General features: G+C 47.7%; 1 protein-coding gene across 8 annotated transcripts in view; it reads right to left on the bottom strand.

Annotated features, from left to right (window-relative positions):
• The window catches only part of Susd4 (sushi domain containing 4), a 132,553-nt gene that overhangs the window by 91,593 nt on the left and 14,397 nt on the right, over positions 1-26,563 (bottom strand). The window contains exon 3 of one of the 8 annotated variants that reach the window (XM_030243824.1): positions 10,132-10,240. The exons of the other annotated variants lie outside the window; for them this stretch is intronic. The gene's annotated coding sequence lies outside the window, so the exon portion shown is untranslated. The remainder of the gene's footprint in view (positions 1-10,131; positions 10,241-26,563) is intronic. 8 annotated transcript variants of the gene reach the window in all.

Genomic DNA, 26,563 nt, shown 5'->3' with positions numbered 1-26,563 from the left:
CCCAGGGCCACACACAAGCCAAAGAAACCTTCCACCGATGAGTTAAATCTCTAGTCCTTGGTATAGCTCAGGCTGGTCTTGAACTTATAACCTTCCAGCTTCAGCCTCCCAAATGCTGGGACTTCAGGTGTGTGTTACCATGTCTGGCTCAGAAAAGGTGTTGTATTTAATTCAATTCAGTATTTAGACTCAGAGAGAAGACAGCAAAATTTGCATGTAGGCAAAAAATTCAGATTATCAATGACTGCCATCCCTTTTTCTGCATGATCCTATTCTGGATCAATAATATGTAAGGCTTTAACCTTAAGCTGCTCACTCTGACTTCACAGCCTATGAATCCATTAAAAAAATCTCTGCCAAACATTGATTGTCCTGTCTTACCCCACAGGCTCACAGTCTATGGCTGGGCTCAGCGTCCTCTGCCTGAAGGTGTAAGTTTCTCTGGTGCTTCATCTCCGTATGACTGTTGCACTCCTGTTCACTAGCCATCAAGTTCATCTTTCACTCACTGACTCCGGAAGGGGTCAACTATTGATTTAGCATCACAGCCCGAAAGTTCTCACGTCCCGGCCTTTCCTATGCGTGGAACATTGAAAACTCATTTCCTGGATGGATGCATGCACGCATGGAGAGATGGCTCAGGGGTAGATGACTGGCTGGCTGGCTGGCTGGCTGGACAGCAGGATAGATGAACAAGGTGTGGGGCACTCTTCCTTCCTGTATGCTACTACAACTTCCTCTCATTTCTTCGGGACAACGGCTCACATCCATCCTCATTATCACACTCATTTGATTCCTAAGCACATTGTCAATGGGAGGTCTCACAATTTCTCTACTGCCGCCACTACATTAAAAGCTCATGGGCACACACAGCAGCACCAGAAAGCTACAAAGGGTCCACAACTTGAGAGGTGAGATTTCTGACTAAAGCACAATCCACGTGATCACTATAAAACTCAAGAAGAAGGAAGACCATGGTGTGCATACTTTGATCCTTCTTAGAAGGGGAACAAAATATCCATGGGAGGAGTTACAAAGTATGGAGCAGAGACTGAAGGAATGACCATCCAGAGACTGCCCCACCTGGGGATCTATCCCATAAACAACCACCAAACCCAGACACTATTGCAGATGCCAACAAGAGCTTGCTGACAGGACCCTGATATAACTGTCTCCTGAGAGGCTCTGCCAGTGCCTGACAAATACAGAAGTGGATGCTCACAGCCAGCCAGCACAGGGTTCTCAATGAAGGAGCTAGAGAAATTACCCAAGGAGTTGAAGGGGTTTGCAGCTCCATGGGAGGAACAACAATATGAACTAACCAGTACCCCCAGAGCTCCCTGGAACTAAACCACCAACCAAAGAAAACACATGGTGGGACTCATGGCTCTAGGTGCATATGTAGCAGAGGATGGCCTAGTCGGTCATCATAGGAGGAGACGCCCTTGATCCTGTGAAGGTTCTATGCCCCAGTATAGGGGAATGCCAGGAGGCAGGAGTGGGTGGGTTGGTGAGCAGGGGGAGTGGAGAAGAGGTTTTCAGAGGGGAAACCTGGAAAGGGGATAGCATCTGAAATGTAAATAAAGAAAATATCTAATTAAAAAAAAGAAAAGAAAAGGAAAAGAAACAAAGTTTTCTGTTGGGAAAGGCCCCAGTCTTTCCTCCTCTCACGGGCTTGCCGCACCTCCCAAGTCCTACAGAAACGCCCCTCATCTTTCCAGGGACGCTTGTCACCTATCCTCATCAAACTTCAATTCTTAACCGAGGAGGCTCAGAGAGCAGCAGATGAGGAGATCCGGGCCATGCTAAGGGACAGGGAGCAGAGGAGCGGACAGAAAAGGAGCGTCTGCCAATCAGAGCGCCCTTTGCCCTGCTTGCTGCTTTTAACTTCCCCGCTCTCCTGGCATGAAGAGAAACAAAACTGCATGCCTCCAGTCTCATGCTGCTAACGTACAGTTAGTGCCCCAGGCGACAGGAGCCACGGGGTTCAAGTACAGTGGCAACAAATTCAAGTAAACAGACCGTAGAGGCGACTGATTGCAACGCTTAGTCTTACGTTACCGCTCACCCCAGCTGTTGGGTTTTGTGTAAAAAACATGGAGTCCTGTGGTGGGATAGCCCCATGGAACCGTCTAGGCCCTCCGTGTCACAGGAGTACCTCCCTGTCATGTATAAAAGACAGAAGGGTAGCCAAAGGAATGAATGAGAGGTACTGACCACAGGGGAGTAGGGACTGTTGTTCTCATGCAGGGATGCTGGTTCCAACAGACTGCTGGACCCTAACATGTCAATCAATGCCTTTGCCTACCTCCCACTGCCATGACCCTGCCAGAGGTGCAGCAGCTGTCCCACATCCACATCAGATTTGTACTCCAGTCCCTGGTGATGTCAATGCTGCCAACTGCTCAGAACAGTGACAAATGCCACTGATCCAAAGAGGCAAGAGTCCATGTCCTCAGATCCCCCTGGTCCCCTGGAGTTCACAGCAATGTGCTCCCACCTTCCAGCATCACTGAGGCTGGCTCTTCACCACGTGCTCAGTTCCCTTTGCCACAGAGGTCCCCAATGCAAGCGTTCCCTTTTCTCTCTATTCTTTCTACCCCGAGCCAGCAGGAGGACCCCACATGCCAGCGAAGCTTCATCATTTCCAGCAGAAACTTAGATGAACCTGTGTCCTCGTGTGATTGGAGCTGAGCGTGATGAAGGGGACTCTGAAAAGCCAGCAGATGCCTGGCCTGCTGATTCCAGTCATGCTCGGCTGCCTTCCATCATTCCCGATGCCTCTGAGTATACGTTCACCCCAGGGCAAACGTAATTGTTGGGGCCTGAGATTCAAACTGCAATCATCCCCAGGAGCATACATGCCGGATGAGGGCCTCACCCCACACAACATCATGCTCCTCTCTAAGCAGGCTGGGGAGTCTCTCTCTGCTTCCACCAGAGGACTCACACCGAGGACTTTGTGATTCAGCTTGCTGAGACCAACCTAGAGATGCTAAAGTAGTGGTGAGATTTCTTCCATCTCACTCCAAGAAGTCATCCCTTTAGGCACTATAGGGTGGCGATGAAGTGCCCAGGTTTAAACACGGGACAACTGCTAAGGGGTGAGACAGCAAGCCAGACTTCCCTTCAGTCTTAAAGGGCCATTTTGACATCTCAGCTTCACATCCCCTGATCTCCTGTGGTTTTGCTTCATGGGATTGTGACATGGCTGTTGGTCAGGGCTTCCTGTGTAGAGACAGCTAAGTATCAGGGGAAGGAGTCACCTGGGTGGCTAAATAGGTGGTGACAAGCACCTTCCCACCCCCACCCCCACCCCAGATTCTGTAGCTTCTGCACTCTAGTCCTCCTGGGGAAATGGCACTTGGTAAATGAAACAACAGTCAGGGTGATGTGTCAGAAACACTCTGTATGGACATAAAATACATAAGATGTGCTTCATGAAATATTTGCAGGGTGCCGATAAGAAGCACTGGGAGGCTACCTTAAAGCAGCTTGCTTTATACGTGCTCATACACATACACGTCTACAGGAAATCTTACAATATATGTAAAAACGGTGCCTCTATGTTCAGACATGGTACCTAAATTCCGACAAGCATCAATGTGATTACATCACTTCCGTGAGCGCCCTTGCAAAAATCCAGTATTTATTGCTGCTGGTATCTGCAACAATTTCCAGACAAGAGCATTACCTATTCTATGAACTCAGGTGCTAGGGATGACGGGACCATTTCAGGAGAGCCTCATAGAGGCTGTAAACCATTCTGACATGTTTCCAGCCCAATGTCCATCTGGTACCATGGAATGGATATTGCTAAGCACCTAACACAGCTGTCTATGCTGACCTGGAGATAGAAGCAACCTCAATAACACATTCAAGACTATCAGTCAATTGCTTTCCTTGGCGTCTCCTTCCATAGCCTTGAATAGCCTCCCTTCTTCATCCCAGAAGCCTCCCTCCTTTCCCTGTCTTAGGTTATCCCTCCTACGTCCTGACTATAATCTCAAATGGCCTGCACACACACAAAGAGCTCTTCCCTAAGAGGTGATGCTTGAGACAGGGGTTGAAGTTTAGACCAGATGCAGCTCCAGCCTGGTTGCTATCACACCGTCCATTCTGAGTCACTCTCTCTCTGCCTGTTTCCCCACTGTAAACTGGGGGAAATGAACACCTCCTTCAAGGGTAAACATCAGAACCCAATCAGATCAGGCACAGGGAACACACAGACGAACGCCTGAGACTCTATCAATTTTTAAGAAGCATTCCAAAACACATTAAAGTGAAATTAGCACTTCTGTTGAATGTGATAAATCGAACATCTGATCAGTTCTCCCTCACCACCATTCCAGAAATGAGAAGAAACTTTGAAGACATGTGAATAAAGGACCCAGGGGAAATGAGAAAAGTATTAGTAAGATTGCCAGAACATCACAGAAGCCCCCGGAGCCAGAGACACTGCAATAGCATGTCCTACAGGGGTAGGGGAGAAGAGAATGGGGCTAGAAAGAGAGAGACATGCTGAAATGTGTTAGGAGCAATAAGTCTGCTGGCTGTGGTCTCCTGGTGACCTCTTCTCCCCATCATAGTATGGGAGGAGAGGTGATCCTTTTAGAAGCCCCAGACTTGGCAAAAAAAGAAGGAGGAGGAGGAGAAGGAGGAGGAGGAGGTGGAAGGAGGAGGAGAAAGAGAAGGAGAAAGAAGGAGAAGGAGGAGGAGGAGGAGGAGGAGGAGGAGGAGGAGGAGGAGAAGAAGAAGAAGAAGAAGAAGAAGAAGAAGAAGAAGAAGAAGAAGAAGAAGAAGAAGAAGAAGAAGAAGAAGAAGAAGAAGAAGAGCCTCAGAGAAAAGACCTCTATCTGTAAACAGTCAAGGACTATGCCAACCACCGAATGTCCTTAGTGATGTCTAAATTCCAGCTCAACCCATCTCAGGGATGCCCAAGACCCGACAAGTCCAAATTCATGATTCAGAGCTGCCCTTCCCATCTCAGACCTACCTATGGCCAAGGATGTCCCAGAATTGAAATTCAAAGTGTGGGGACTGTAGCAATGGCTCAGCTGATAGAGCACATGGCTGCTCAAGCATGAGGACAAGAATGTGGGTCCCTAACACACACATAAAATCCAGGTGGGCTCTGCAGATGTCTGTGATCCCAGAACCCAAGGGGAAGAGACTGAGATGACTGGACAAGCAGATTGGCTAAACTATTGGTGAGAGACCCTGCCTCAGTAATAATGTGGCTAAGGAAGATGCCTGATGTCAACCTCTGGCCTCTACACACAAGTGTGCACGTGTATATGCACACCTACACACGTGGGCCAACATACGACCACTCATACAAATAAATGCATCAACAATTGGGGAAGAGACAGCAGAGACTGAGGCAGCAGGCACCGGGCCCATGGGTGTGAATCAGGCCCTCTGAGTGTGAATTATAGCTTCAGTTTTGTTTTTATGGGACTCTCCAATGTCTGAATGAGTGAGTCTCTGATGATTCTTGTGCCTTCTCTTGGGGGCTCTTTTTCTTCTCTTGGCTTGCTTTGTCCAATTTCAGTGTCGTTCTGTTTTAGCTTATTGTATTTCATTGTGCTCTATTTTGTTGTTATCCCTTAGAAGTTTGTTTTTAATGAGAGACAGAAAGGGAGTGGATCTAGACAGGAGGGGGTGGGGAGAAACAGGAGGAATAGAGGAGGGGGAACCATAATCAGGATATATTGTATGAGAAAAGAATCTATTTTTAATAAAAGGGGGAAGGAAAGTGTGACGTATGAAATAATTCAGAAAGAAAATACTACAACAACCCTCTGAGACACACAAGACCGTACTGCACCCATCAACGTAGTAGCTGGAAAAGGTCAACCCAAAAGCCTGGGAGAAATGTTTTGGAAATCTCCCTGATCGGAGAATAATAAAGACACACAGACAAGCAAAAACGGAGGGGAAAGATAAGAGCATTTAGAGATCAGCCTAGGAGTTCTAGCGCCGTACTGAAGGAGATGCAAAAAGGAGAGAAACAACCAGAGGAGCAATGCGAGAAAAGCTCCATGAAATCAAAGACTTGGGTTTCAAGGTGACAAGGCCACCATACATGAACGGACCTCCCTGACACACGCATGCGATGCTGGGACAATTCAGAGAAGTAGAACGAAGAAAACTTTTGAGCTTCGTAGAGAGGTAGAGGGGCCACGCTGAGAGGGAAGAGTGCAGATCACATGGAATAACAGGAATGGGGTGAGGAGGGGCAACACTTAACAGAAACACTAGAACTCAGAAGATTCTATGGTGATATCTTCAAACTTCTGAGGTCATCAGTTTAACTTAAACTTCACCAAGCTGCTGGGTAAATGTGAAGGCTGAAGGGGAAACCAGATTTTTACAGTCACCTCTCAGACTATTGACCCCTTTGCTCACATGACTGATTTTAAAAAGGTCCTCAGTTAAAATGTGGGGGCAGCCCTAGAAATGGGTAGATGGATTCAGAAGCAGAGAAAGCAACGTAGGGTCCAGTCAACAAATATCAAGGGAAGAAAACTCCCATAGAGGAGCCAGAGGGAATCAGGACCGTGGCCATATTTGTTCATATGAAAAGGGGTATCAAAAGAATGAGGGGCTGAGATATAGGTCGGTGGAAAGACCACATGCCTACCATGTGTGTCCAATCCTTAGAAGTGAAAGACAGACAGAAAGATGGATGGACAGAAGGGAGAAATGTCATCTCTAGACCTCCTGTCTCAACAGGCACTTACAAATCATTGTAAACAATGGATTTAACTGAACACCAGGAGAAGAACTACCCTGAAAGGAGAATCGGGAACCGAGAGAGGAAACTATTATTAAGTTCTACGTTTTGAAACATATAGGTAGTACTTAGTATTTTTAATATCCGGTATTATAAAGCAAGTGCCAATATAAGCTACACAGCTACAGGAGAGGTGTGAGTGTGAAAGGGGCTACCTCTGAGGTGTAAGTGGAAGCAGGCCTGGGAGAAGCACTGTGGGAACGGCCCCTTCCCACATTAAACTCTACCCAGAGGCCACAGATCTGTGCTGCAAGTCTTGCTTATGCCTTATTTATGGGTGAGCATTTAGAAACGGTCCCACAGATGTGAATGTATCTGCTTCTTCGCATGACAGCATCTTAGTGATGGGCACAGAGCCCTTTAGCCTGCCTGTTTTGGGAGGACTTGTCAAGTTCAACCTTGAATGTTCTCTGTCTGCCCTTACCAAACTCAATGCTGATTCTGTCCTGCCGATGCCTACCGCAGTACATGAGATTAATGTGCTCATAGCTTGGGACTTCGCACAACATTCGAAGCTAGGAATACCCTTTGCAGAGTGTGCAGCCTGGTAAGGGCTGGCCATCCTAGTGGCAGCAAAGCATGCGGTTACTGGCCATCCAGGGGCTTCACAGTCCCTCTTGCTCCCTGCCGTCCTGTTTTCTAGGTGGGAGTGAGCTTGCTTTCTTCAGTGTGCACTCTTCACAGGGCTCTGTCTTCAGTGTGCTTGTCACTCCAGCAGGACAGAAGTCCCATAGTCAGCACCGCTCCCTCAGCATTCATGCCGTGAACAAATGAATGACACTTCACGGAGCCAACTCGCAGACGGTGCAAAAGTGGGTAAGACCTCCAACGTCTAAATTTAGCTCGAGGTGTGAGGGAGAATACAAGGATCCAAGTAATGAACTCCTGGAAGTGGGAGGTGGGTAGGTAATGGAAGCTCCTGCTGCCACCCCGTGTTAATAGCAGAGCCTCTCTCAGGCAGCCTTAGCACCACGGGAGTGAGCCATCTGCTCAGAAGACAGCAATTAGGCCACCGCAGCCTGGGAGCCCAGAGCCACGTGCCCGCAGCTGCGAGCACGAATAAATTCCTACCCTCTATCCCTAACTGATACATGGTCAGTTGGCAGAGTCATTGCTCAGGCTGGCTTTTGTCCCCAAGAGAAAAAGCGATTTTATTTTTTTTTTGCATAAACAAAAGCAGCCTGGAGCATGAAAACAAGACTGCCTTAAGGAAGCCCTTGGTAGGCCATGTATGAAGACTATCCGGCCTCTGGGCCGAGCCTCTTTCTTTGGCTGGGCTGGATCTGCTCTGCTCCACTTGAGGTCTCCTCACTCCTAGGGAATGCTTAACTATTTTTCATTTCTTTAGATAGGTGAGCGGAGATAGGAAACTTATCCAGAGCAGACAGTCCCATGCAGGCAAACAAAAAACTTCAGCTTAGACTGGGCTGGAAACACACATTGTTGTCAAACAGTGATATCTGTGCACACACACATCTCCCAGCAGAAATGGAGGGCTGGATTAACTACGGCTTCACAAAGCCTCTCGGTCTCTTTCAAGACAGGTTAGTGTTCTGAAAAACAACAGAGGGGCATCCTGAGGTGTGAGACCAGGAGCCAGCTATGCTCAGAGGGTTATCAGGGGCCCCTGCTCTGTGAGCCACGATCCAGAGTTTACTTCCAATATCAGAACTAGCAGTAAAGGACACAAGCTAATACGTGTTGGAGCCACAGATGTCTTAGTCCATTCTGTGTTTATATTAACAGACTACTATATATGAGAGGAGAGAGACAGGGAGAGAGGGGGGGAGAGAGAGAGAGAGAGAGAGAGATTTGTCTCTTTGTCTCTTACAGTTCTGATGAAGGCAAGGAGGCAAGTCTGTGAAAACATCCTTGTTGCACGGCAACAAGAACTTGCAGAAAGAAAGACAAAGAACGCTGGGCGTGGTGGCACACGCCTTTAATCCCAGCACTTGGGAGGCAGAGGCAGGCGGATTTCTGAGTTTGAGGCCAGCCTGGTCTACAAAGTGAGTTCCAGGGCAGTCAGAGCTATACGGAGAAACCTTGTCTTGAAAAAGAAAAAGAAAAAGAAAAAGAAAAAAGGAAAGAAAAAGAAAAAGAAGAAGAAAACAAGACATGAGAGCAAGAAAGAGCAGCCTACCTCTATCCACAACTGACCCAGTCCAGAGATAACACCATTGATAAGGGGAGGGACCTCATGACTTCACCTCATATTAAGCCCCAGCTTTCAATTCTGTTACATCAGGGGTTAAGTTTCAAACACAGGAAGTTGAGGGGTGGGGCATATATGAACAATAGCAACAATTCCATTTGCAGGAAGGAGAATGGGTTGGAGGGATGCTACTGACAGGTTAAAAAAAAATAAGGGGTGTGTCCAGTGGTCCAGGAGCAACTGATGGAGAGCCTGGATGAGGACACGGGAGGACTTGGTGATATGCAGAGAGAGGAAGAGGAGGTGAACGGCCGTGATTGGTGGAGAGGAGAGAGGAAGAGGAGGTGAACAGCCGCGATTGGTGGAGAGCTGCTAAGGTTGAGGTAGACCACCACGTATCTCCGAGATGGGGAAAATGCAGGGAGAAGCAATTGGAAGAAAGAGTATAAACTTCATCTAGACAAGCTGAGATTTGGTAGGGGACCAGGGGGTGGGGGTGGGGCAGACAACATAGTGAATGTGTCCACAGGCAGTGTCTTAATTAAGGTTTCATTGGTATGAAAAGACACCGTGACCAAAGCGACTCTTATATGGTAACATTTAATTGGGGCTGGCTTATGCATCAGAGGTTCAGTCCATTATCATCATGGCAGGAACAATGGCAGTGCCCAGCCAGAGACACTTAGCTGAGAGTTCTATATTTTGATCCAACTGCAGTCAGGAAAAGTCTGGCACCTCGGGGGTCTAGGAGGAAACTTTCTTCCTCCACCCGCACTGTGACATACTTCCTCCAAGGCCACATCTACTCCAACAAGGCCACACCTCCTAATAGTGCCGCTCTCTGGGCCAAGTATATTCAAACCATCACAGGCAGCATCAATTTCTTGTCAGAGCCAGGAAGAAATTTGAAGGAGAAAACAGTTAACTCTAGGAGTGGTGGAAAACAGCGTAGATGAGGTCACACAGGACACTGAGGTGGACTAAGACAGAATAGAGTGTAGGCCTCTGAGGGAAGAGTAGGGATGGTTAGCGAAAGAAAGGGCAGAAGAGAGTTTTATCCAAGCATCATGGCAGAGAGAGGGCTAGAAGTCAACTCCTGCTAAGCCTGAGACAGAAAAGAGCTCACAAGACCCACCACACACAGATCTGCTGTTCACACGTCTTCAGAGGCGACATTTACCAGGATAATTTCAGTGGCGTGGTGGGGGTGGTACCAGATTGCTGTGGGCTGAGCAGTCAAGTCGGAGATGAGGAAAGACGCTAAATGAGAACGGTCTCTCCAGGAATCTCTGGGGAGGGGAAAGAGTAGAAAGCCAGGATCAAAAGAGGGTTCAGGGAGGAGAGGGGCTGGGTACAAATAGGGCATCGATCAAATGGGACAGAGGATATCATCATCCCAACCGACCATCTTCCCTCCAGCCTGTCATGTCCTGAAATCTCTGTGGTCTTTCTATGGCTTGATCCCTTCCAGAGCTGAAGTGATATTCGAGATAGCAGGCCACCACACCAGCTACTCGCTAGGACCTCACAGCTATCAAATCTGGAACTCCTCCATTCCGCAGCCTGCCTTCAGAGTCGACGGTGACTCAGCCAAGGAGTCTGTAGAAAGCCTCTCAAGATTGCTGGGGAGTCAGGCACCATGGGTTGAACACGCCCTGTGGATGGTGCATCAGAGCCCTTGCAAGACGCAGAAGCCTGTACCACTGCATTCCAAAATTGGGCCAGCCCCAAGGCCCGCCCGCTATAACTGTCCCCACTCGTCTTAAGGACATCCCCAGCAGTCCTGAGGGAGGAAAATGGCAATCTGTTCAGTTAACAGAACTGAGACTTTCAGTCCACCAGCCCCCCTCTGACAGCTGTCCTTGAAGCCGTCTTTTTTAACTCTCCCCTACAAGAGTTTGTACAAAGGACAGTACCACCATCATCTTGCTCAAATTGCCTTCTCTGTAGTTGACTACATGCAGCCAAATCCTGGAAGATTACCTGGCTTGTGCAGAAGCAATTCGGGCTGATCTATACCTTAAGAACAGACCTAATAATTTCAAGAGGCAATACATCCCTTTGCCTGAGAACCAGGGAGCCACAGCTCTTTGTCATTTCTTCCCTCAGTGCTGTCCAGCTCTTGTGTCCTGACTCTCAGAAGATAGAAATCCAGGCTTTGGTTTCTCTGACACTTTGATGGGTCAAAGGGACCGGACCTGGTAATGCCTGAGCAGGCGAGGTCTCTCCTCAAAGGGCAGACCCAAACGAACACTTACAGAGCAGCTTTGGTTAAAAACCCAGCCACCTTTTCTTTTAAAAAGAGATGGGAATATGTCTCTTGAGAGCCACACCATTGTCAAAGGTAAGCAAGGGTTGTCAACACTCAGTCCTTTAGGTGCCTAGGAGTATAGAGGTGGCTTCTGTCCACGTGTCACAGCATCAAGCCTGATGCACACACTGGCTCTACGAGGTTCCAGGAAGAAGATGAGGCTTAAGGGTTCAGTCCTCAGAGGAGGAGCACACATGTGGCCCTTCTTAGTCCCATGACCTCACAGCTAGGGACATTAGGGAGGGAACGCGCTAAGAGGCACCCGGTGAGAAAGAACACCAGGTTGCCAGCCCCCTGGAGGAACAATTCTTCATTCCCCATTGCTTTAGAAATATAACAATGGCCCTGGCAAAACTGGTTTCTAAGAAAGGACAGTCGACCTCATACAACAACCTGTGTGTGATACCCATATTCTTGTTAATATGGTCTGCTTGTGGCTGCTACCTGCTCTAAGAGAAGGAATGAAAGCGACTTTGATGACTGAAGTATGTATATTTAATACACAGAGTCCTAAAGCCCCTCATTTTAACACGTGAGTTATAACACTCTGGTGCTGTTTGGTGTTGTGTCTATAAATTTCGTTATTAAACCCAAAGGTAAGGAGTACCACAGAAGTACTCACTGGGCCTGCCTGGTACCACTGCCTCTAGGAGTGTCTGTCATTCTGTCTGTCCTATTGCAGGAACCCAAAAAGCAGAACCAGATGCCTGTCTGGGTACTTGGCAGGCCACAGGCGCTGCTGCAATTAGCAGGCTGGATCATGATTCAGCATGAGGTGCAGGCAGCCTCCACCAGAGCATAGCGGACAGTTTAAAAATAGCAAAGCTGAGCTGATCTTGCCAGCCCAGGCTACAGGAGAAGCAAGGCAGCTGCCGCAGAACCCTAAGCATCCCACCGCCCCTCTCGTCCCTCTTCCAGATGTGCCTCCCAGCTGGGTGGGAGGTAGCAGGCAGTCAGCTCCTATCAAACTCCCCATGCAGAACAGAAGATGCAAACAAGCCCGGAGGCCCTGACCTACAGACAAGGCACTGAAACATTCACAGGTCCAGGCTGACTTTAAAACTAGAATGTCTCGCCCCCTTGCTTGGGGCACAGCAATGAAGGACTACACGCGAAGTGTTGCCTGCAGGTGGCGCTCTCAATTCGGTAAGGGCAGGACCTCAGAGCATTTTCAGCAATCTGACCCGCCCCCGCCCCGCCCCCACCCCTTCCCTTCGACGCTGGCATCAGTACACTTCTCTTAGCAAAGTTAAATTTCTTTCCAGGGCCTTCAGGTCGCATAGAAAAATATTCTAGGATGCTGCTGATCGTGTTGGGAGTGAATGTGGCCCACGCCAAATCCAGAGGAGGGTACCCAGCACAGATGAGCTTTGTACATCAAACTCCTAACCTTGCACAGCTCTCCAGAGTCACAGCTAAGGTCTGCCCAGTGGACCGAAGCCTCAGAGAGACCACACCCAGACCACAGAGGGACCTCAGCGACCTAACGTCCAGGCTGGTTCTCCCTCTGGCCATGTTCTCTGGGTCGAGGCATTTTCTGGATGAAACGGTGTTGTCTTCAAGGCTGTTGCTTTCTTTAAAAATGTCCTTTCTACCCAATAACCAGAGAGGAGGTTTAACACAATGGAGAGCTTTGCCATTTTTCTGAGGATGCTAGTATCGAATAGATGTCATTTGTCCCCAAATTAATCTGCAAAATTAACTAAATGATTCTAAAATTTATCCAGAAGAATAATTTCCTGGGACTGAAAACACGTTGAAAAAAAATTAAGAGTAATGAGCGGGGATTTGCTCTATCAGATTTTAAAGGGTATGGGAGTAAAACAGGAAGATGCCCGAAATGGAGGAGACATCAAATCGATGGTGTATAATAGAAGGTTCAGAAGCCGACCCAAATATCTACACAGTGTCAGTGTGTTAGGAAGGTCGTATTTCAAAACGGTGGAGAAAGGATAGACTATTCGATAAATACTGTTTCTACAACCAGCCAATCATTTAGATAACAATAAAATTCTCCATTTTCTCCCAGCATACACACACGAACTCCCGGATTGACTACACATCTAGATATAACTAAGAGTAAAAACTACAGGTGGATATTTAATTAACCTTGAGTTGGCAGCAAACTGCCAAGGCATGCCACCAAATGGCAGGGACGACATGGAGATAATGACGGCAGAACTTGAATTCACATGGCTACAGACAGATGGGAACCGCAAGAACATGATGTAGTGTAGGGCTCGCGGGGCTGGGTGTCTGAAGTCAGCTCTTGTGAGGTACGAGGGAAAGCATCAGCAGGAGAATTGACAAGGGGCTCGGCTGTCAGCCGTGCTTGCTGATCAGTTATGAGGACCTGAGTTCGGATCTCAGGACGCCCAGAATGGGCTGGATTTCCCATGAACGCCTGTTACGCTAGTGCTAAGGGATCTGATGCCCTCTTCCGGCTACTGTGAACACAGGAGCAATCACACACACACATGGACACACACATGAACACACACATACATACACATTAACACACACATACAAACATACAAACAATGAACACATACACACACTGGAACACACATGAACACACACATACATACACATTAACACACACATACACACATACAAACAATGAATACATACACACACAGGAACACACACATATACACACACATACACACACATTAATACACACATACAAACAATGAACACATACACAGGAACAAATACATATACACATGAACACATATAAATACACACGCATGCTTGTGAACACACAGCCATATACACCCACACATAAACACACACACATGAACACACAAACATGAACACACACACATGAACACACACATGAACATGCACATGAACACACACATACACACATGAACATATACACGGATGAACACACACACAGCCAGGCTAGTGAACACACAGTCAGACACATCCACACATGAACACATACATGAACACACACACACACATGAACACAAGCCATACACACCCACACAGGAACACATACTGAACACACACACACACACACACACACATGAACATACAACACATGAAAACATACACACACATGAACACACACCCATTTATTTTTTAAGAAAAATTTTGACAAAGCAAAGGAGCCAAGAAACACATACCGGCTCCCTGTGCTCCAGCGACACCAGCCTGCCTTCAGGTTCACAAACAGGCTAGGCTATCTCCTAGGATAGGATCCATGCACAGGCTGCTCTCTCCACGAGGAACACCCCCCTCCTTGATCTTCCCCAGCTTCAATCTATCAACACTACCTGAAGCCCTTGAGTGCTCTCCAAATGCAGACCCCCCTCTTTTCTAATAGACATATTCAGCACCGGGTAGTTTTCCTCCTTGGCACTTGAAGTCTGTAAGTGCACATTTATCTTTGTGTTTAGCAAGCCGCTTGTCTCCCTTACTGGATAAACTAACTCTGGTTTTGCGAGCCACGACATGTACAGCACAGTGGTTAAATAGAGTATCGTAAAATCGACGTTTTCTCCACAAGTTTAAGTGTTGTTTGTTATAATAGATAAATTCTAATATGATAACAAAACCATGACATATTGTTAAGTGGCAAAACCGGGTTTCAACATAATACGACTGTACAACTTTAGGGAGAAAAAAAATGTGTACAAAAATATTTAAAAAAATCACATTTTAGCAGATTTATTTTCTTAATTTTGTTTTCACCAGATATTTTCTAAAACATTCAACAATAAGTACACACTCAGTCATGGAATGGGGTGGGGTGAAATTTCCTCTCTAACATCACGTCCAAGTGTGACCGCTGCGAGAACCTCAGTGGCTTTCCTTCCACATGCTCTCCCTGACCCTTCTCCACGCCCCTGGTTTGATTCTCACCCTAAGAATGGGAGCACAGCCAACTGCACGGGAGAATCTCTGTCCAACCACCTCCAAGGTCCATGTCGCCCACCTTCAAAAACATCACCCCCAAGTGTGTAAACTAGACTCCTTAAAACAGGACCTGCCCAGTAAGACAGAGAATGTGAGCTGGCTAAAGCCTCAACAGCAAAGACCAGTCTTACGGTCTTATGCGTGGGGCATATACACTGTGTGAGGTAAGTCAGAGCTAGGGAAGGAAGAGGAGAGGGCTGCCAGAGGGCTGGAAATGGGGGCCCTTATCTCAAGGGAGGTTCTCAAGTAAGTGAAAGATAGATTCCGAGAGTGTTCTGGTGCCCTAGCGCTTGGCATGCTGAGGATGGGCAGATGGTGGGCTTTACTGGGGACCTCCTCTCATGTGCATCAATTCAGCTGTACAAACAAACAAATAAACAAACAAACAAACAAAACCAAGTCTGTGCACACACCAGAAGAGTTGTTCACAAACTCTGTCTCCGAGTAAGGCTGCCCCTTGAAAGGCTGCTGAGGACAAAGCTTAGTCCATCCCACTGAAAGTCAAACTATGTCCCCGGCTTCTCTAGACCCCATGGCCCAACTTTAACCATGACGAATGGTTCCAGAACATCAAAGGTTGGTATGTTTTCCCTAAGGCTAACCTGGCCTGCCTGCCACCCAGAGGCTGACTGAACGGGGAGGCCAGCAGACTTCTTCCTTGAAACAGTCTGGACAATCTCCAAGTTCAGAGCATTTTGACCTCTTTCTAACGCCTGGCGCTAGGAGTTTGGAAGTTCAAAGGAAAGTAGATTCCATAGAAACAAGCACGAGTTTCTGCTGACTGCTGGCTTCCCCTACCCCGTTCCCTTATAATGCATCTCCTCTCTTGGCTCCTCTGCAGTGTGTTCCTCTTACTTAAGGAAAACATAAAGTTAATATGAGTAATTGGTTATTAAATCTGCACAGACACAACTCTGTAAGAGAAACATAATTGGACGGCGTGGCGAAGCCAAGCAGGCTAACTCATGTTGAAGCAGCATTCATGAAACAATAATGAAATTGCTGTCCCCAAAGTCACCAAGGAGCTCTAACACAAGGCTGTTCTAATCCTCCCCACCACCTCTTCTGCAGAGTCCTACTAGTGACCAGTCCGTCATGGCTCTCTTGTACCCGGTTTAGGTTACACTGTGCTAGCCTGGCTCCCCAAGCTCCGAACAATCCCTTGGCTTCCTGTCGTGAGGCTGAGGCAGAGAAGGTTCAAGGACATGCTCAGATACTTAGGCTTGCACAAAGAAGGAGCTGGGCTTCGAACCCAGGGCCCTGACTCTCCCAGAACACCTTGAGGATCCATGTAAGCTTCCCTTGAGATGACTATTAAATTCCTGTCTATAACCCAACTTCACCCTTTCCATCATTCACTGGGAAGCGTTGGTGGGAAAGTCTATCTCCAAGTCCAAACAATGCTTTAGACAAACTCACCATTCACTTAAGCTTCCTGCCTACCTCACTTCTTTTTTTTTTTTTTTAAGATTTATTTATTTATCAGACACACCAGAAGAGGGCATCAGATTTCATTATGGATGGTTGTGAGCTATCATGTGGTTGCTGGGATTTGAACTCAGGACCTTTGGAAGAGCAGTCAGTGCTCTTAACCGCTGAGCCATCTCTCCAGCCCCCTACCTCACTTCTTAATTACAGTTAATGACCCCACTTCTGACTGATCCTGTACAAGACACCTCAGACTGTGGCTGCTGACCTGGTTTTCCCCTCAGTCCTCTTCTTACAATCCCCCTCAGCACCTTCAGGTCCTCACGCCTGAAAGGCCTCCTCCAGGGTAGCTGCCTCCAAATCCCTACTCTGGTCTTCCCCGCCCATGGTGGCTACCCAGACTGGGCTGCTTGCTTTCCCCTGCAAACATTCAGGATTGGCTAATTCTTTGTCAAGGGAGCTGCTGTGGTAGGTCTGGTCTCAACTCTCTGAACCCCAGCGCATGCTTGCTCCCATTTCACCTCCCTTACTCCCTCAAAACCGGAAATGCCTCCCTGAGACTAGCCCTGCCCACGACAGGATTGCTCCAACAGGCCCCTCACCCAAAAGCCTGGGTAGCTCCCCAACCAGGCGTTTGTAAGAAGAGAATGTTTTTCAGAGATTGGGAAATAAGAATTCCTGATTATGGGGCTTAGGGGTTAAGAGCACTGGCTGCTCTTTTAGAGGATCCAAGTTCAATTCCCAGCACCCATAGAGCAACTTTCAACCATCTATAGTGATAGTTCTAGGAGATAGGACATCCAATGTCCCCTTCTGACCTTCATGGACATTGCATAGAAATACAGGCAGGCAAAACATCCATAGGTGCATAATAATAACAATAATAATAATAGTAATAATAATACATTTTGAATATTTTAAAAGAGAATTCCTATCTAGGATTTCTTTTCTCTTGAGATTTGGTCTTGACTCCTTTTGGGCTGGGTTTAAACTGCAGTGGGAAGATGAAGTTTGCATTGGAAAAGCAAAGCCGTCCCTGCTGACACCAAGGCTCCCAGGACTGGAGCCCCCCTGCCCCCCGCCCCCCAAGGTGGTGAGGCAAAGGGGAGTGACTCTAGGAACATGTGTCTCATACTGGGCCGCTAGCGCCCCCTCTCCTGGTTCTAAGGAACTGCATCTGTCTTTTAACCTCACTTCACCCGGATTTCCCCCATCTGGCAATGGGAATGAAAACTGATTCTCAAGTTCTTGTGAGTTAAAGTGAGCTACCACACGGGAAAGCACCTGACACTGAGCAAACAAACGAGAAAGAGCAGCCACTATTTCCATGGAGAACCAATTCTTCCAGCACCCCCACCCCCCAAAACGTAAGCACAGTGCAAGATCGTTACTGTCCCATTCCTGTGACAAAACACTTGAGGTCATTAGCTTCAAAAGCAAGAAAGGTTTATTTGGACCTAACTTCCTCCTACTAGGCTCCACTCTGAATATTCCTTCACTAAACAATAGTGTCACAGGCTAACACAACAGTGTCACAGGCTAACACAATAGTCACAGGCTAGCAACTAAGCCTGTCATACATGAACCCTCTGGAGACACTTGTCCACAGCAAGGTCAGAGAAAGTCCTTCCCTGAACTTGACCGATGCTTGGCCCTGGGGCCCTTCTGTTTGCAGCCTGTGTTCTAAAGATGTCGGTTTATCTATTCCTGATGCAGAAACCCTATAAACTTCTCCTGGCCTGACCTCAAGGTTACCTTTATCACAAATGTCTCCAAACAAGTCGGAGCCCATATTTACCCCTGAACCCCAAAAGACATGGACTATACATCCGGTATCATGTATCCTCATATTGAGTGATAGAATTCCTTCCTGACCAAAAATCTCAGTCCTGAGCTGGCCTGTCTGAGAGACATGGAATCTGGCATACTACTGTCACACAGTAAATTCTCAGTGATCCTAACGTGAACCTCTGAAAGACATAACCAAGGAACTGTCTTGTATTTCTGTGATGTCTCATCGGCAAAGGCATTTTTAACATATAACATTTTTAACATATATGAAGACAACTTCTACTGGACAGAGGTAAAGTTTGTTTGTTTGATTGTTTGTTAACATATGATGGTATCCATGCCCCAGCCTCCATGGGAGACTAGTTCTGGGACCATTCTCCATCCAGACAGTAAAATCTGTGGACACTCAAGTTACTTATGAAAACAGGCACAGTATTTGCATACAGTTTATGCACATTCTCCTGTATACTTTTAATCATCTCTGTATTACTAGAAATGCCCAATACAGTTCAAGTACTGTGCAAATGGCTGTCACATTGTATTATCTAGGGATAGTGACAAGAAAAAAAAAAGCATGTATATACATGTATATTCAGTTGGGATTCATTTTTCCCCAAATATTCAATCTCTGATTGACTGAATCCATGGGTGTGGAACTCGTGGAGAACTGTTTATAAACAAGGTTTCTAAACTCTCATTTTTTTCAAAATTATAAGGTCTTAAGTAAGACAAGTATCGCTTGTCCACTTCTTAAAATGCATCTTAAGTGGCGGGTTGGTGTTCTTCTGTAGATCATTAACTTTTCCCGCCTCATTTTGCTCCCAGGTTGACTTTGATGTTTCACAACAGAACCTTGGAAAAAATGCCTGCTCCTGAGTGTGAAGGAGGGAACACAAAGATTTCCTCATTACACCAGCCTAAGTGGCCATGTAAGTCTGACTCGGAGAAGCCAGTGTACCACACCATGGGCTGCTACCTACCACAGCACTACTGAGTTTGGGCCCCTGCACCCAGGAGTTCCTGATGTCCACCAAGATCTGGAGCCAGTGGGGTGTAAGCTCCTTAGTTCACAATACGAAAGCTATCTTTCTGTAAAGGCTTCCAGGATCCACCAAGGATGGCTTAGAACCAGGTTTTCAAAGGTGGACTTGTACTCAAGCAGCCCATTTGTCCAGTCAAGGGTCATGAAACAGCGTACGCTCAAACGCCCCGACTGCAGAAAAGAACTTAGCAGGAATAAGGAAGGAACTCCCCATCTATGAAGAGGCATGATAGCTGTCTACATGGTACACAAGAGCCCGGAAATCCCTCGCCATCCACAGAACAAGCAGCCCCTCCCCCCCCCCCACACCTGCCATAAATCCCCCTATGACTAACCAGTCGGAGAGGCAGGTTTGGGCTTTTCTTTTTCACTAGATCCTGAAATCCCTGCTAATCATCTCAAGGTAAACAACTCTACCTTTACAAAAGCAGAGGCCAGAGCATCACCTTCTAGGTACATCTGGTAGTACATCCTGGCTCAGAAAATCCCTACCATCACCCGGTGTGTGGCTGGAGACAGGGCCAACAGTGGTGCTCTGAGCAATGCCAGAAAGGGCCTGTCGCACCAACCAGCCTTGAGCCTGGCAGCTGACTACTTGTGGCCCTTAGCCAAGCCTTGGGAGGGTGGAAGAGCACCCCAGGGGTAGACAGAGAGAAGAGGAGGTAGAGAAACAAGCTGAGAGTGACCTCCCAAAGGAGGTGGTGTGTGAAGGGGAAAGGTTTACTGACATTACTCAGCAAAGCACAAGGCCCGTAGCCCCCCTAGAAATAGGAGACACCCCCAAAGCCAAAGAGAGGCCTCTGTATTTGAGGGAGACTGAAAGTAGCACATTCCAGCTCATGGACATGTGGAATGCATTACCCAGGAGATTGTGGGGGTAGATTGGGGGGACAGGACATAGACAAGCTGGCTAGCGTGCGTGGAGCTCACGGTCTAGGCCCTGACAGGAAACTTCTCCTATGTTATTCCCCAGTTGTCTGAAGGAAGAGGAGCCATGCTCTGAAGAGGCCCCCAGTTGAGAGAGGTCACTAGAGTCCCAGGGGCAGCTGTGACATCACACAGCACCCTGCTCTCCAGGCTCATCAGCAGCACTAAGGTAACTATGGAGACACAATGCTTTCATACTTCAAACTCAAAAGGCCTCGGTTGAGGGGACAGATCTACACGGTAGAGACACTCATTAGGTTCCTAATATTCTTAATAGCACCCAGAAGAAAAAAAAGAGGCGAATCCGACAACTTTCTTCATATTCAATGAAACCATCGGTTTACAGCGCTGGAAATGGCAACGTAACCACAGCCATAAACATGTAATGCTTCAATGTGTCATCAGAGCACGCTGAATTACAGAGATAGTGGAGACAAAGGCGTTGCTTTTGCCCGTTTATTGGCATATTTCTCATACTGTCCACATTTTCGGAGGAAAAAATATGAAGATGAATATTTTCCACTCATTATATTCCATCAACTCAGGACTCTGGAACCTGCCCGTCATTCATCTTTAACTCTCCCACTTCCCTTCAGCAGCGCCTGGTATGTGACAGGCTCCATGGAGGCTTGCAGGCAGCCCCACCTGCTCTAGACTCCTTTACAGCCAACAGAGCTGCTGCTTCCTGGCAGAGGAGTCATCTGAACTCCTTACCACTGCCAGGGTGGGTCAGGATGAAGTTGAAAGAGCAGCCCTCTCTGGTGGATTTCTCAGCCAAAACCATTTGCCTTCTTGCTGGACTGTCTTCTCCCGGGAAGCCCCAGACCCTACGTCAAAGGGAGTTAGGCGCAAAACCTCTAGAGAAAGGCGATAACAAGGAGAAATCGCTTCCCTGCATCATAGAAACTGTTCCCTTCTCTATACAATCTCTCTCTGCAGCTTGGCCACAGTTTCGGTTTAGGTGGTTTCTTTCCTGAGCCCCTCTTTCACTACTGAAGCCACAGGAGGGTCTGCTAAAAGCTCCAAATCAAACCTCTCCAGAGAAGTAGACCTGGTCACAAGCGGCCTTGGGGATGGTTTTGAGCCTACAGAGGCTGGTCTGTGGAGAGGCTATGAATGAGCGGGATGTGTTAGCAGATGGAGGCAGGCACAAGAGCTAGACTAGGCTGGACTCAAGCTGGACACCATCCCCCTCCAACAGTCTTCACAAGGCCCTTTGCTAACAAAGGGGCCTTGAGTCTGAGTTACTGATGGTCAAAGTTACTTTTCCATGGCCATGACCAAGGCGACTTACAGAAGAATTTCCTGGTGGCTTATAGCTTCAGAGGGTTAGGGTCCATGACCACCATGGTAGAAACCATGGCAGCAGGTACCTTACAATGCAGCGCAATCCAGCCTGGCTACACAGTCATTCATATGCCTGCTTTCTCTTTAGTTGTAGGCATCATAGGGGTACGGACTATGAGTGGAGAAAGAGGAGGAGGAGGAGCAGGAGGAGGAGGAAGAGGAAGAGGAGGAGGAGGAGAAAAAGGAGGGGGAAGAGGAAGAGAAGGGGGAAGCAGGAGGAGAAAACACAAAGGGAATGTTTGACCAGAGATAAGAAAATGCCCCACAGAAGATACACTCAAAACGACTTCAAAGTACAATCAGAGGTGGCCTGCTATTACTCCAGCTATTAGCCCGTCACCTCTCCTCAGGCTAAGTCCTCATAATAATTCAATATTTACCTGACCTAACCAAGGATGGGCCCCCTGCATGGCCTACGGAGCCACTTGCAATTGACTTTCAGTGTCCAGCAGCTGTAATCAAATAATGTGAGTGTCTAGCAGTCAGTTGATTAGGTTAGAGCAAACGCTGTGGCCCTGTAATTTAGGATACTGCGAATCTGAGCCTCCACACCTTCTCTGAACCCCACAGTCAGCGTCTGCATGCAGAGTTGATCTCAGGAAACGTTGGATGGGTAATTGAGAGATAAGCTTGAATAGGTCAGTGAATGCCATATAGCTTTCACCCGCCACCCCACATACAATCACACCCAGCCTCAGATGAATACACCTCTGTTCGTATTGATTCTTCTCCACATAGCTACTGCTCTCTGTAGAACAAAGTTGGCACCACCTATCTCCCAGAAACCATCGCAGATTCCCCTCAGTTGGGATGAGAGCTCTAAGCCCTCATCGCTGCTTTCTGTCAGAATTCATACTTTCCTTCCATGGGAATCTTTTCAGAAGTGAACTGCTTCCCTTGGAATCCATAACGAGAGTCTCAGCCCTCACTTCTGCCTATATTTGGAGACAGAACCCTTACCAAACAATTAAGGCTTAACGAAAACATAAAAGTGGGCCCAAACCTGAGGGGACTGAGTCCTTGTCCAAAGAGGCACCCAGTGCGATGTGTCTCCTGCCCCACTCCCCTGCACTGCCCTGCACACACACCAAGGAAGGTCCATTGTGAGAGCTAGCTGTCTACAAGCCTCACCAGCACCCAACCAGCCAGCATCTTAGACACGTCCAACCTCCAGAAAGGCAAGACAATGAACATCTGCTGTTAAGCTAAGCAGACTGTGGTAGCTTGATATGTTCACCTGTGCTGACTTACCATCCCACACAGGAATGGGCCCCCCGAGGATCGGTGAGTATCTTACTTACATTTCCAGTCTCAAACCTAATGCAGTCCTTACACATAGTAAGTGGTCAGTTAAATGCTCGTTGAATAAATGGAAGAACGGATGAAGATTTAAAAACTGAGAAGTACCTCTCAGTTTCCTGTCCTGGGGACACAAGCCATGCCTGCACCCTCAGCAGTGAGCCACAGGGCTGCCACCCCAAAGAGCAGCAAGGTTCAAATCCAAGCTAGACACCAGCGCCTCTTATCGTCCTTTCTACCCATCCATCTACCCAACAGCTGTTGCTGCTGCCTGACTTAGATGCTGGGGTTGGGGGTGGAAAGAAAGAGGCTTTATAAATAATAACGGGGCCTAAGAGAGGTTATGTAGATAAAGGCTCTTGCTGCACAAGATAAATGACCTGTATACAATCCCCAGCCCATACAAAGAACTAACTCCTCAAACGTGTCTTCCACCTCCACATGTGTGCTGTGGCATGCATGCACTCTGACACACCTTTCAATGACACACTTGTTAATTGCTTCTATCTGTTTGAGTCTTTCTGTTTTATTCATACAACAGTAAGCTTTGCAGAATCCTTTCACTCTCTGGTCAGGCTACTAGGATTTTAGCATTGCATTCGAGAAATGACCCAAAGCAGAGTTGAGTGCCTGCCATCCAGGAGCATGGAATCACTCTATGGAGCCTGACAGCAGAGCGTGCTTTCTCCCTCATTCCTGCCTGCGCTTGTCGGTCGGAACGTAAGGTTCAGGGAAGTGAAGATAAACCAGCCACAGATCATATGTCTAAAGAGCTTAGTGGTGAAGATAATGTAGACATTAGCTCAATTACTATAAAACAGGCACTCTTCTGGTGCCTTTTATATGAGGTCATTTAACTGTTGTAATAGTCCTGTGATATGGTACCATCCCATTTTATAGATGAAGAAGATGAGACAGAGACAAGTCAGTTGCCCTACAAAGCCATCAAACAGTTGCGCTGGAATTCCACTTTACGGAGGGTGAACTTATGTCCCTGGGGCTCTTGTTCTTAGTGACTGTCTCAAACTGCCTGTCTTCGTTTCAGAGGGTTAGAGCCCATGGCCATTGTGGTAGGGAACGTGGCAGCAGCAGGCAGGCATGGCGCTGGAGCAGTTGCTAAGAGGTCCACATCTTGATCTCAGCCAGGAGGCAGAGAGAGTTCTAACCCAAAATAGCACCGGACTTTAGAAACCCTACCTCCATGACACACCTTCTCCAACAAGGCCACACTTCCTAATCCTTCTCAAACAGTTCTACCAACTGGGGATCAAGCATTCAAACATAAGAGTCTATAGGGGCCATTCTCATACTACCACCCTGCCCAAAAGGGATGCAGGCACTGCTTTAACCTTAGCATTGGGACCACTGTGTGGCCATCTCACTTTAAGAAAGCTTATTTAGCTTGACCCACAAACAGTACTTGGGGGACAATTGTTTCTCTGTAAATTCAAGGAACAATGGAAATGCACTTGCTATAATCCTGTACATTTCCATGGAAGTTAGCTCATGCCACATCACTGAGAACATGACCCAGTTTATCGACATCAACACAGCAGGCACCAGAGAAAATGTCAAGTATTAGAAGGCCAAGGCATGTAGGAGGTGAGAGGCCTACAAACCATGGAGCTCAGTGAAGGCAGAAACCAGTAACTGGCTCAGCTTTTGATTAGAGTCTCTGGTACCCACACTGCATGCAGGGACCTGAGGAAGGCCAATTTTAACAGCGGCAGCAACAATAGACTCAGAGGAACCTGCCCCTGAGTATGGCCACAGCATAGGTGCAAAGACAGTTGGGGCGGAGATGGGGACATTTCTGGAGCTACTGAATACCAAGGTCTTCCTTCAGCTGGAGTGTGGAGTATTGTGTGAGCTCTGGGCACTCGCTTCCATGTAAATGACAGCAGCGGCAGCAGCTTTCCAGCAGAGCCACTCTAAAGGGGATGGATAAATGCAGCTACCTCATAAAACCACACAAGACCCTCTTCTATCAACTCAAAGCCTGAGGATCAGGTTGCATGTGAAAGAACTTTTTCTTAAATCAGACGGGAGATTCTAGGAGGCCTCTCTCATGGTCAAGGTCTGAGGGGCAGAGCAGAAGTGGCAGCGAGGTACCCTTGCCCCATGCTGCCTTCCAGAAGGGCTTTGAGATCAAAACATAGAGGATTTCCTGTCATTCATGAGGAACCAGGAATCCCACAATCAATCAACAGCCTACAGTTGTCTGATAAGCTGCATTCTACTCAATAGCTAGAGGTGAAAGGAGGCATTGCTCAGCAAATACAAGCGCTGAGAGACTCTCTGGTGTGTCCAGCCCGTGCCCCACAGGATGCACTCAGCGGAGGATGACCACGAATGCAGGCCCAGCACAACACCACAGACTTACCATTCTGACATATGTTTAGAGTTTCCCTTTGCAACACAATCTACCTGGTTCTTGAGTCTGAACTTTGCCGATGACATCACATCACACTACCAAACCGTCGGACCCACTTGTGTTAGATCCAAAGGCAAACTCCCAGCTCATCCCAGGATCTGAGCAGATCTCACACCCACAGGCTGCCACAGTGGAAAAACTATGCTGGCTCACAGGGAGGCAGAGCAAGAAACTCACAAAGCCCCTCTCTCGCGAGCCTTCTCAGGACCTGGAATGTCTTGCTTAACTTAAATGTTTAATTTCTCTTTTCCTGGGACTTCGGTCAACATCCAAAAGGAGCCACTGGGCTTGGGCCAACAGCTATTTTGAAGTTCCTTTCAGCAGTACTAGGACCTTCTCCAACTCTAGATCTGACCATTCTCTGAATGCCGCCAGCAGTGGGGGCCCAGGACAAACAGGCCTATCCCATTTTGCAGCAAAACAGCTTCTCCATCTGCCTCACCTCCAGTGTCCACAAAATGAGCTTCCACAGGGTCAGGACTCACAGGGAAGCATATTATGATGATGATGATGATGATGATGATGATGATGATGATGATGATGACGACGACGACGATGATGCAGAGCATCTCCTGATGGCCTTTCCTAGTTAGGCAGGCAAAAGGAGAAAGCGGCCGCAGGTGCGTGGGAAAGTGCCTCCTACCATACATTTCGGCAGTGATCCCTGTTTCATGTTCATGCTAGCCTTCTCATGCTATTCCCCACCCCACCCCCAAGAACCCTTATGCCCCACAACTCTGTGACTTCCTCTCCCACAAGCCTGCCAGGTGCCTAGGGACTCACCACTGGCCTGGGTTCACAGAGAAAGAAACAAAAGCCTGGGAAGGTCATGTGGCTTGCTTCAGAGGCAGCAGGATGGTGACAGGGTGTGGTGTGATAAGAGGTTTCACTCTTTGATTGCCCACCTCGGCAGATTAAGCAGATACATAGCCCAGTCCCTGGAGAACTTGAGGATAGGGTGCCAAGGGAAGACTGTCATTCACATCATGGGACATACAGAAAAACTTCAGCACCCAGGAGGAAGACGGCTGCAAGGATGGGCCACCCTGCCCCCATCACTACACTCAGGCACACAGGCGGAGAAGCATCCCCAGCTGCTCAGACAT

Source organism: Mus musculus, chromosome 1 (genome assembly GCF_000001635.26).
Source record: "Mus musculus strain C57BL/6J chromosome 1, GRCm38.p6 C57BL/6J".
NCBI lineage: Eukaryota > Metazoa > Chordata > Mammalia > Rodentia > Muridae > Mus > Mus musculus.
This window is presented reverse-complemented; position numbering and strand designations above follow the sequence as displayed.